Source organism: Pediculus humanus, genomic scaffold, assembly GCF_000006295.1.
Source record: "Pediculus humanus corporis 1103172107617 genomic scaffold, whole genome shotgun sequence".
NCBI classification, from domain to species: Eukaryota; Metazoa; Arthropoda; class Insecta; order Psocodea; family Pediculidae; genus Pediculus; species Pediculus humanus.
In genome coordinates this window covers 120223-133904 of record NW_002987231.1, presented here as the reverse complement: position 1 = coordinate 133904, position 13682 = coordinate 120223, and positions in this window count along the sequence as shown.

The window sequence follows — 13682 nt, the reverse complement described above, 5'->3', positions numbered from 1 at the left end:
AAGGGCGTCGAGGGTTCAACATTCATTACATTTGGTTTTTCTTTTTTTTTTTTTCCTTTTTTTTTTTTTTTTTTTGCATTAAATGAATTTCGTTTAATAGTCCGTTCGGACCCATTGAGAATTTTTTTGATTTTCTACATTGGACGTTTAAACCCTCCTGAGAATAAATTTCTCATGCTCTCTAATTAATTTAACAAATTTTTACTAAATAAAAATGACTATAATATTAAAAACTAAATGACTCTAATTTATAAGAACGGGGAAAAGTAAGAAAGAAAAATAATAATGAAACACTATTATTATTATTATTACTATTATTTTATCACAAAAAAAAAAATTTTTTTTTAATAAATAATTTTTTTCTCTCCGAATTGGTTATATAAAAAAAAGTGTAAGAAAACTCGCTAAGAAATTAATTTGTTTAACGTAGTGGCAGGAAACGGAAGTAGCAGGAAGTGGTAGTGGCAGTAGTAGTAAGTGACGTATGTCACACGATAAACAAATCGTTTTGAAAAAGTTTCAATAAATGCTAATGATCTATTTATCTTTTGTAATTTATTTCCTTTTTTTTTTTTTTTTTTTAGGGGTTAACAACAAAAATAATTTGAAAAACAAGTGAACAGAGTTCAACTGAGAGACAACAGAGAGATCAAAACACGAAAACAATCTTCGAAAGGAAAAGAAGGGATGATGATGATGATGATGATAATTCGAAGGGCTGGAATATGGGGAATTGAAATGTGTGTGTGTGTGTGTGTGTGTGTGTGTGTGTGAGTGCGTGTAAAATTCAAAAGACAAATTGATATTCTGACATATTTCCATTTCCAACAATATCCTCCTCCCCCTCTCTCTCTCTTATTGCATTGGTTCTAACCCTTAAACAATAATTATAATCGACCTAAAATAACCCCCTTTTGCAAATTATTTATTATTATTATTATTTTTTCTCCCATAAAAAAAAAATTTTTTTCTTATTTTTAACGGTTTTAAACGTTTCATCGATCGCTTTATTTAAAAAAAAAAAAAAGGACATTTTATATAAAAAATACGGGGGGAGGGAGAAGGGGGAAAAACGATTAATGTTTTCTTGTTGTTGTTTAATTATAACAAAAAAAAAAAAAAGAAAAGAAAAAGAACTTTTTTTATTTATAAAAATTTTATAAAAATTTATTTATTTTTATTTGATATAATTAATTTCCCGCCCCCTCACCCCCCTTCCCCCCCCGACATTTTGATAGAAAAATCTTCTTCATTTTTTTTTTTTTTTTATGATTAAATGCGGTTTAATGATGTGAAAAAAAAATATCGATGGCTAACATATACACATATATAATAATAATAATAATAGGGTTTCATTATCATTATTATTGTTTTATAATTTTTTTATTAAATAAAATAAGAAAAAATGGAATGAAATGAAATGAAAAAAAAGAAAATGGCGTGATCAATTTTAATCCTGGGATTAAACCAATGCCCTGAGAATCGACCAGCATTTTAATTAGATGGCTTAATAAAATGAAAATGGTGCGCTTTTGAAGCCAGTCAAACATCTTAATGAAAAATATTATCAAAACCGGATTTCTTTACAACACCTCGTTGAATCCGCTCCTCCTTCTTATTTAATTTAATTTAATTTTTTTTTTTTTTTTTTTTTTTTTAAATTTACTTACTTCTAAATACGAACGCGTACGGGGGAGGGAGAGAAAAAAATTCAAAAAAAAATCAAAAATGAAAACTCACCATTATTATTATTATTATTAATATTATTATTATTATTTTTATTATTTTGACATTTAAAATTTTTAGGTTCGTTTTCGATCGGTGTTGTCGAATTTGAAGAGTTCCAAAATCTGTTTGTATAATTGGAAAATCCCAATCCGGTCGGTTGAACAATCGAATTTTGTTCCGGATTATTCGATTGTGATTCCAAACCTAATATAATAATAATAATAATAATTAATTAATAATTTAACAAATTCCAGGATTCGATTCATAGGAATAAAATGATAAGAGCGAAATTTAACAAAAAAAAAAAAAAATAATGATAATGATAACAGAAAAGAAAAATTAACAAACGGGGGATCATTAAGGACTCCATAATTAAAAAATTATTTTCTCTCTCTCTCTCTCATTTTTTTTAATTAAAGAGTGGGAGGGAAAGGGAAGGTCAGATATAGATTGATAAGAAGGCTGTGGATATATATCATAATTTTTGATTTCTTATAATAAACTCAAAGATCTTTATTATTATTATTAATGTTTTGCAATCATTTTTTTTTTTTTTTTGGATTATTTAGTTAAAAAGGGCCCGAAAATAATAAATAAATAAATAAAATGAATTTATCTCTCTCTCTCTCTCTCTCTCTCTCTTATCAATTGCAAAAAAAAGATATTTTTTGTAATCGGTTTAAATCCTGAACCTGCCATTTACGATCGAAATCTCTCTCTCTCTCTTTCTTTTTCTTATGTAATAAATACGTTTAGTTTTAGTTTTAGTTTTTTAATCCGATTTGTTATTAGATTGATTTTTACTGATAATCCGATCAGTTACGATAATAATAATAATAATAACTTTTATCAAAATTATTAATAAATAATTTTTTTTTTTGTAACTTTTATCCCTTTTTATTCCGGGAAAAAATTATTTTTAATAATCATTCGTTTTTTTTATTATTTATTTATTATTAAACTTAGATTTATTTATTTCTCTCCTTATTTATCTCTCTCTCTCTCTTGTACCTTCGTACAATCCTGATAATAATAATAATAATAAAAACTATCGTAAACGCGAAAAAAAATTAATAGAGTTTTTTCTTTATTAACATTGATTGAAATGGCCCGGCCGCCATTTTGTCGATTTTTATTATTATTATTGATATTAAATTTTATTAATTAAATTTTTTTTTATTTTAATAAAATTTATCGAAAAACAAAAAAGAAAAAAAATTTTTTTTTTTTTATTCGTTTAATTAACGATGATGATGATGATAATGATGATGATATAGATGAAAATTGATAATAATGATGATTAATGTTTTGCGTTGTATATAAATATGAAAATTACGTCGAAATAATAAATCGGAGCGAATGTTTTAAATATGAAAAACAGACACACATGTGGGTGGGAAGGGTGGAAGGAGTCGAGGGAGGGAGGGGGGGCAGTAATGAAGGTGCTAAATGTAACATGAAACCACCGTGTAAAAACTCCGATTTCTATATTTTATGGGCTGTCACATTTTCCGGGGCGGTGGATGTGAACGGACATGTGGTTGTTCCCGTTGCCCCCAACACTGGAATCTTTTTTTTTTTTTTATATAAAACCTCCTATTCATTCTCTCTCTCTCTCTCTCTCTCTCTCTCTCTCTCTCTCTCTCTCTCTTATTCTTTTTCTCTGACTATTTTACCCCCGAGTAGCAAATCCCGCCGTTTTTCCTTTTTTTAATGTTATGCTAATTTTTTTTACCATAAAAAAAAAAAAATTCAAAACTTTTCTTTGAAGGTTCAAACCCCAAAAAAAAAGAGAAAAAAAATTTTTTTTTTTTTTTTTTACATGTTGGTAAAATTTTTAATAAAAAAAAAAAAAAGTTTAAAAATTTCCACGTCGTAAAAATAAAAATTTCTCTGGAAAAAAAAAAAAAAAATCTGGAGAAAATTTAAAAAAAAAAAAAAATTTTTTTTTTTTTTTTCATGTTGAATTTTCACAACCATTTTTATAACTCGACCTTAAAGGAAGTAAAATAAATAAATAAATAATTAAATTTTCCGTGAAAATTTTTCTCTTTTTTTTGGGGGGAGGAGCGGGGAGAATAAAATATAAGTGATATCGTCTCGTTTCTGATAAGAATTTCTGAGTAGTAAAATAAAAAATTTTTATTTTTATTTTACAAAAAACAATTATTTTAATTTATTTATTTTTTGCGGGGGGAGGGAGAGAAAGAGAGAGAGAGAGAGAGAAAGAGAGAGGAAAGAGAACAACTCCCCGAAAAATAAAAAAATTGTTTTTAAGCTTCGAATCTACGTTTGAAACGGAATAAAAATCCCGTCGGAAGGTAAAAAAAAAAATGGCCGACAGAGGAAAACGAGAAAAAACGAACGAAATTTTCTTTTTTTTTTTTTTAATTTTTTTTCAAATGGATTTATTATATGGGTAAAATTTTAAATAATAATAATAATAATACCTTGTGATTTTCTTTTAGGTGTAACCAATCGAAATGCGCTGTTTGATTCCGACGTGTCCGATAATAATTGGAAAAGTCCAAATCTCGAACCAGGTTTCATACGTTCTTCTAAATTAAAAGATGGCGAACTTCTCGTTCTTACCGTAAAGTCCAAAGGCATTGCAACCGACATTATTATTATTATTATTATTATCACACCAACACCAAAACCACTTTTTTCCTTACTTTTGATAATTCACTATCATTACATTGTCATAAATATTATTATTATTATTTAACAAAAAAGAACAAAAATTTAAAAAATAACAACAGCGCGCGACGGTGTCGGTCGGTCGGTCGGTCGGTTGGTACCCCTTGATTCGTGTGTGTGTGTGTACCGATTCAGGCACAAATTAATATTAAACAAAAAGAAAAAAGGTTTATAACGAAAAACGAAAAAAAAACGAACAACAAAAAAAAAAACAAAAAAAAAAAAAAAGAAAGAATTGAAAGGTTTAAAAGCGGCGCGGTACGACTTGTCCGATCCCCATTCGGATGGTCGTAATATTCGTACTCGTCGTAATCGTCCAAGTCGTCGTCGTCGTCGTCGTCCTCATCATCGTCATCATCGCACTTTTCCGCAAAAGCTTTCGTTTAAGCTCCGCCCATTTATTACCCCCACTCTAAAATTTATTCCCGCCTATCTCTTTCTTTCTTTTTTTCCCTCATTCTCATGTACTCTCTTTCTCTCTCTCTTTTTCACTTTTATATACATTTTTATATTTATTTATATTTTTTTATCTCTTTCTATCCTTTTGATAATTGTGTCATTTCAATGATCGAAATTTTTTTTTCTGTCTTTGTCTTTTTTTTTTTTTATCGTCCTTTGATTATCTTTTACTCCGTAAGTTTAATCACTTTTTCGTCATGACAATTTTTTACCAGAATTTTTTTTTTTTTTTTAAATATTTTAAATTAAACACCTTCCCCCCACTCACGCCCGCCCCCCAAAAAAAAACCTACACCCTAAATATAATTATATAAAACAGGTGATTACTCAAAGTTAAATAATTATTAATTTAAAAAAAAAAAAAATTTCAACTTATCAATTAACTCATGATTTTTTATTATTTTTTTTTTTTTTTATCTGTTAAGTTGGTAAAAATGTTTTAGATAAATCAACCCCAAGTTAAAACAATAGAGTCTCTCTCTCTCTCTCTCTCTCTCTATTCTCATGGCGTCAATTATATACACCCGCATAAGGTTATGGTTTCCTTATTACTAAAAAAATCAACTTTAATTAGTGACAGATGAAATCATTTTTTTAACGAGAGATTTATGATGTTAGATAATGTTACTTAACGTCTGGACCGCGTTTATAAATTATTATTATTATTATTATTATTATCATTACACTCTTCTTAACTAACTTTTTTTTTATTTTTTTTTCTGTAACCGTTCATATAAATATGATGATGATGATGATGATGATATTGTTATAAGAATTTATTTATTAAAAATTGTGCAAATTCATTTACCCACCCATCCTCATCTTCATCGTCATTATTATTATTATTATTACATAAAAACTTAGATTCGAGGTTTTTTTTTTTTTTTCTTCTGGAAAAATATCATTGTTTTCCGTTACAAAAAAAAAATCCAGACGAATCTTCGTGTGAAAAAAAACATTTGTTAAGAGATTATAATCAAGAGAAAAACTTCTCAATAAAGTCTCTTATTGTCTTCAAGATTCTTGGTTTCTCATTTTTCTAATTTTTTGACAATTTTAATATGTCAGGTTGTGTTTCTTTTTTTTCTGAAGATGGGGGGAGAGGGGAGGAGAAGGTGGTGGTGGGAAGAGAGATGGGGGGAGAAAGAACCAAAGGGGGAAAAGAAATGGGGGTTTAACAAGGGGTTTATTAGTGAAAATAATTATAAACGAATTATAAAATTAAAAAAATGACTTTGCATAAATGAAATCCTTATTACGACACTGATATACAATAATAATAATAATAATAACTGTTTGTGTGTTGATATGTAATTGTAGGGAAAGAAAGAAGAAGAAGAAGAAAAAAAAAGTGCGATTTCGTTTTCTATATAAAATCTGAATGATGGATCGAATCGGAATCTTTTTTGTTAAATTTTATCGCGTGTGTTTGTTGTTTGTTTGTTTGTGCTGTTTGTTTGCGTTTGTTTGTTTAAACATTATAATAAAAATATTTTTTTTTGAAAATAAAACTTGAATCAATAAAGATAAAAAAAATAAAATAAATTATTTACGATTGTGTGACACACATATATAATTTACAGGGGATCAACAAAAATCTCCTCCTCCTCCTCCTCCTCCCCCCCACATTTTATTATAAAGATTAATTTAGACAAAAAAAAAAAAAAGGAAAAATTAATTAATTACTCGAGAAAAAAAAAATTGTTTAAATCGTGTTTAAACGAATGTTTAGCCGTAATAATAATAATGATAAAATAATTAGTTTTCTTCTTTTTTTTTTTTTTTTTTTTGGTCAAAAATGTCCGCAATAAAAGAAAAAGACATAAACCAAGTGTTTGTGTGTGCGTGTGTGCGTGCGTGTGTGTGTGTTTGTGTGTCCATGACCATGTTTTGATCCCCTTCAAAATTTGACAAAAACCATTCGTGACGCAATCATATTAAAATTCCTATTTGTCTTTTAAATCTCTGACATCTTTTTTTTCTCCTTCCCTCCATTTTATTTCTAATTTTTTGGAAAATTCGTAGGAGGGGGGGAGGGAAAATGAGGAGGAGGAGGAGGACGCGATGGTAAAAACAAAAAAATTATAAATTTTAAGGATTTTAATTAATATGAATGATAATTTTTGTTGTGGTTTTTTTTTTTTTTTTTTGGTGGGAATAATGAAAATTTTGAATATTGATGGCGACAACGTACCGCCTTCCTGTCTTTACATTAACAGTTTCACACATTAATTAGTCAAAATAATAATAATAATAATAAAAAAATAAAGAGAGAAAGAGAACAGGAGCATGAGAACTAATAAAGGTTTCCACGGGGGGGCAGGGGAGGGGAGCAAGGTCTCTTCATTCATGTGGTGGGTAAATTTAAATGAAAAAAAAAAAAAAAAAAAACGAGGAAAAATCAAAACGAAAAAAGTAAATTTTTTTTTTTTTTTTTTCATTTTTCTCGTTATCTAAAAACCTTTTTTTCCATTTTTTTATTTCTCCTCTTCCTACCCTCTCCCCCCCCCCTAATAAAAACGTGCGTAAGATTTTTTACTTTTTTAATTTTTAAAATCTAAAAAAAAAAAAAAGTCGTTAAAAAATCCATTAAAAAGTTCGTTAAAAATGTTTTTTTCTCTCTTTTTTGTTGAAAATTTTGAAAAAAAAAAAAAAAAAAAAGAAAAGAAAATTATAAAATGGAGTAAGAAAGACAAAGAAGAAAAGAAAAAGAAAGAGGAGGAAGAAAAATTAAAAAAAAAGAGAATAAGAATGAGTGTGAGAGAGAGAGAGAGAGAGAGAGAGAGAGTGAGAATATTGTCGCGGCGAGGAAAAAAGCAAAAAGCCTAAGAAACTCTCGAGTTTTTATTTTTTTGCCTTTAAAATAAAATAGAGGATATCAAATTTTTCCTTTATTCACTTCAATTAAGGAATTTTCTAAGTGAAGATTGCCTTTTCATTACTTTTCAAAAGAAGTAAAAACTCAACTTGAAGAAAGTAAGGAGGCCAAACCTTAGTGGTGGAACCAGAAACGGATTGGAACATTTCATAACACGTACATATTGTATTTATTTATTTATTTTTTCTCATCTTCATCATCATTATCATCATCATCATCATCATCATCATCATCATCATCATCATCATCTTCTTCTTCTTCTTCTTCATCCTTTCCAGATTATTTTCCATTCGGTACTTCGTAGTAATGCCAATGAAAACAAAAAACGAATCCTTCGTTCGTTGTTTACGACGTCACAATAAAACAAACAACAGGATGCATTATGAGAAAATTTTAATGACGTCACGATAAACCCAACGCACACACACACACACACATACACAGACATGCACACGCACAAGAAAAAAATTTTTAAAAAAAAACTGTCCAATCCGAACCTGAATATTATTGGGGAAAAGAAAAGAAGTAAAAAAAAAAAAAAAGAAAATTGAAAATCTTGCTTAGAGGAAATTAAGGACTCATCAAAATGAAAATTCTCGCATTAAGAGCAGAAGAAAAAGAAAAAGGAAAGAAAATATTTTGCACTTTAAACTCTCTTTTTCGTTAAGATTTTTTTTTTCTCACTCGTTTTCCTTCCTCCTCCTCTCCCCTCCCCCCCAAAATAAAAAAACTTCTCCCTCCCTTTGCATTTTTTTTTCTTTCTTTCGTATACAACCCATAACACATTTGATACAATTAACAAAATTTTTTTTTTTTTATAGAGAGTATTAAAAATTATTCTCACATAGAACAATTAAAAAAGGAGGGAAAACGCAAACAAACAAACAAACAAACAAAAACAATTTTGTTTTTCGTAATAATAATAATGATGGTGATGGTGATGATGATGATGATAAAAAGTCAAGTTTTTTTTCTATTTTTTTGTTGGTTTCCACAATTTTAAAATTTTATTCTTTAACTTTTAACTGATTAGTTAATTAATATTAATTAACTTGAGAGAGAGAAAGAGAGAAAGAGAGAGAGAGAGAGAGAGACAATTAATTTGTTAGAACGATATTGTCATAACATTAATTGTTTGTCATGCCATCACCGGAACTTTCTAGTTAATATTTTAACGAAAAAATAAAAAACAAAAGTTTTATTATGAATTTTTTTTTTTCCTCCTCTCTTCCTCGAATCGATAAAAAGTAAATAATGATAGTTGAAAAACCTGAATCCGGTCCTGAATCGTAATGATTTTTTTTTTTTTGTGTAACAAAGATTTTACACCGTTAAAAAAAAATTATTTAAACATCGGACTCTGAGATTAGATTATCTAAATACTATACATAATCCCAGATTTAATTTTTTTTTTTAGATAAAATACAAAATTTTTGATAAAAATAATTTTATTGATAATAATAATAATAATAATAAAAGTAAACTTTTCTTTATCAGAAAATTGTGTTTTTGTTATAATAATAATAATAATTTTATTGAATCGGGGCGTAAAAGAAAAAAACCCAGGGATAAATATAATTTCATTTCCAGGATTGATACCTATTGATTTTAAGGTGAGAGAGAGAAAGAGAGGGAAAGATTATTATTGATGACGTCACAACCGAACGCGTTTTTTTTTTCCCTAATAAAATGCGGGTGATGAGTGATTACGATGATGATGATGATGATTAAAAAAAATAAAAAATAAAAAAATGAAGAGAAGAGAAGAGGAAAAAAAAAGGAAAAATCCCAGATTCTGAGATTCGTCCAGCTGCGGGCCATTCATCTTTAATTCTGACGTGGAATCAACTCAAAATTAATTCTAAAGACACGTCGACAATCGTAAAAAAAATCCTTTTACACTTTATCTTAAGGATCTTACTCCTTAATTTTCTTTTTTTTTTTTTTAAAATAAAACAACAAGTTCGGATTGTTTTGGTAATTTAAATTGGCATTTAAAGTATTAAAAAACCTTTAACGCCCCCTCCCCCCACCCTGAAAGAAGGGGTTTTTTTTTTCTTCTTATCATTTACCTTAATTGATCACGATAATAATGATCGCCGCCGTACGTATCATTTTGATTTTATAAGAGAGAGAGGGGGAAAGGGGAGAAAAGGGGATTTAATGAAAGACGTTTAAAAATTAAGGGTTAAAAAAAATTTTTTTTTTCCTTCTTTTTCTTTTTTTAACACGATCAATTTAAAATTAACTACCACGATGATGATAATGATGATAAAGAGTTTTAAAATTTAAATTTTACTAAAAAATCTGTCCAGGGGTAAAAAAAAACTTTGTCGGAAGAAGAACAAAAAAAAAAAAAGGAATAATTGAAAATGAAAAAAAAAGTAATTTTATGGTTAGATTGTAATAACAGGAGGAGGAACAAAAAAAAAAATTTTAAAGCGGGAAAAAATCCTTTGATTTTAACCAGCTTTTCTTATTTAATTTCCAACAACAGCTAAACCTTTTTTCCTTTTTTTTTTTTTTTATTCCGGGTAACTTTTTAGACCTTTGCAAAAAGGAAAAAAAAAAAAAATTTAAGGCTGAAGAATCATTGATTCATTCCGGATTGTTTTTTTTCTCTTCCCTTTCCCTCCCCTCTCTCCCCCTTCCCCCGCCCATCCGATTTTTTTTTTAAATTTTCCTTTAGGGTTTTCCCTGTAGTAGTATCGGTCTTTTCTCCAATAAAAGAATAACGGTTTTTTTTAAAAACAAAATGAAAGGTTTATTTTTTATTTTTTTTTCCAAGTGAATTTTTAAGGCATTTATTGCCTTTTGTGTGTGTGTGCGTGCGTGTGTGTGTGTCACGCATCTTTTTTTTCTTTCCTTTATTGTTTTATTATGTTTTCCTCTTGTTTGTTTTTTCCTTTTTTTCCTTTTATACAAACATCACGCAATTCTTTAAACTTTTCCTCTTTTTATAATAAATAAAAATTTTGCAAAAATATTTTTCATCATTCATTTTAAATAATTTTTAATTTTCTCCATAATTTAATTAATAATAATAATAATAATAATAATAATAATAATGGTAAACAAACAAAAATATTACTAAAGGTTAATAATAATAATAATTTCATTCCATAATATATATAAAAAAAATTTAAATTTTTTTTTTTTTTTTATAATTATAAATAAACATTTTTTTTGTTTACGTACGTACGTATTAATAATAATAATAATAAGTTATTTATTGATTAATTGATTGATTTATGCGAAAATGGAAAATTCATTAAATATAATGAATGATATAGAAAAAATATTATTAGAACAAATAAAAAAATTAAAAATAAAAATTAATGAAAATATTTCATCAACGACGACGAATGAAGTTGAAATGTTTTTAGGTTATGATGACGTCGACGGAAATGACGTCGTCGATGGTGATGGTGATGATGATGATGATGATGATGATGGCAGAAAAAACGAAGGAATATTAAAAGGTTTGAATAGAATAAAATCGGTATTGGAAAAACACGAGAAATTTTTATCATTTTTTTTTAAACAATTTGATGGAGTTAATAATAAATTAAATAATAATTTATTAATTATCGACGAAGTTAAACTCGAACGTGATACTTTACAAAAAGAAATGTATAAATATATAAAAATAAATTCGAGTTTGAAAAGTCGTTTGGAAGATCAAAGATGTTGCGTAGTGAAAACAAATGAAAATTTTAAAAATTCTAAAATATTTGAAAATAAGGAAGAAAAAAAACAAATCGGAAACGAATCGAAAATTTTAATAAAAAAACAAACGGAAAATCAAACGAAAAAATTTTTATTTAATAGTAATAATAATAATAATAATGGAACATATAAATCGTTACCGGATTTGTTAAGAGTTCGAATGAAGGAGGAAACATTTGATAAATTTCATAATAATAATAATAATAATAAATTAAAGGTAAAAATTTTAATTTTTTTTTTTTTTTGTGTAGCACCTCCCCACTTCCCTCTTTCACCCTTTCCTTTTCTTTTTTTTTGTTTCCAGTCATGGAAAAGTGATTCAAATATTAAGGATGTGAATTCGTCTTTTGATGATATTAAAATAATATATAAAAAAAATATCATCGATAATGATATGAAAAATCAAAGCAGGAGTTTACAATTGAAATCATTAAAACGTGGAATAGCAAATGTTAGCGAAAAATTAAATTTACTCAAAAGACAATTATCATCATCATCATCATCATCATCATCGTCATCGAATTCTCGAATCAACGATATAAATGATAAGAAAAAAAAATTAAATTCATATAAAAAAAAATGTCATAATATATATGATAATACGGAATTTGATAATCTTAAATATATATTAAACGATGCTAAAATATTAAATGAAAAATTAAAAAATTTAAGAGAGAAAAAAAAGCAGAAAATTTAATACTGTAATAATAATAATAATTATTATTATTATTTCTTGTATCATCACACACACACACACACACACAGGCAGGCAGGCAGGCAGACACACACAAAAATAAAAATTCAGAAGAAGGGAAAAGATTGTTGTTGTTGTTGTTATTGTTGTTAGTATTATTATTATTTAATTCTTTAAACATTAAAAGTCGTAAAAACATGAAAAAAAGTATTTTCTTTTTTTTTTTTTTTTGCGTGTTTCTTTTTTCTTTTTGGTTTCCCTTTAATAAAATTTTCCGTAGATGGGATTGTGAAGACCTTCGAGATTTCTAAATTTTAGGCTTTTCTCATGGATAAATCGTATATATTTTTCTGTCACGCTATTCTCTATGGAATTTTCCATTGAATCGCCGCAACAACCGTATGAGTAGTAGTAGTAGGAGTAGTAGTAAAGCGAATAAATCACCTAAAACCTCATTTAAAACTTTTCCTTTTTTTTTTTTTTTTTTTTTTTTTAGCAACACGCACGCAAACGAATCTAATTTTCTTTTCCTTGGTTATTCTATTTAAAATTTTAAGAAAACGAATTTCTCCGTTTTTCCGTTTCGTAATAAACCAAACGTAAATTATTATTATTATTACAATTGAAAAAAATTATTTACTAATTTTATTTTATTATTATTGTTGCAAAAAGTAAATAAATAAATAAAGTTTGTTTTGATGTTTAATGAAATAAAGTTAAGCACATTCCCGACATCTACCGTTCAATTTATAAACTTTTTCTCTTATATTTATAAAAATTAGTTTTTAAATAACCCAACAGGTGGCAAACGGAATTTAAAAGGAAAAAAGAAAACAAACGATCGAAAATGAAGAAATTTGTTTTTGTTTTGTTTTAAAAAAAAAAAATCGTTAAAAATTTTGTTTTTTTTTTTTAAATTCCGATATTTAGTTTCCCATCACGATTATATTATAAAATCGATTAAATTATTTAAATAAAAGGAAATGACACAGGATTAGTATGAGGGGAAGGAACAAAGTTGTAACGTTTTTAAAAAAAAAAAAAAAAGAATTAAATAAATTAAAAAAAATAATAAAAAATCGTTAAAAATATTGTAAAAGACAATGCTAATGGCCGGAAAACCTTAAAATGTTTATCGGTTGATACCTTAGCACCTGGTCTATAACAAACAATAAAAAAAAAAAAACAAAATTTTCAGTTTTATTGATGCCTACTAATGTTCCGAATTATTTTTACCTCGTTTTTATTTTATAAAAAAATTTACTTAAGATTTTTTTAATTTCCTTTTCGTTTTTTCTAAAGTAACATCCTCAATTTGTGAGAAATGATTATAAATTAAATAAAGATTTAAATTAAATATTTACTTATTTACAAAATAAATAAATAAATAAAGTTACGATTCATTCATTAATGAAAAAAGGAAAAGAAAAAGAAAAAAAATTTGTTCCTTTCTTCTATTGCCAAAATGGAAAACTCGTTGATTTGTTTCCCCCT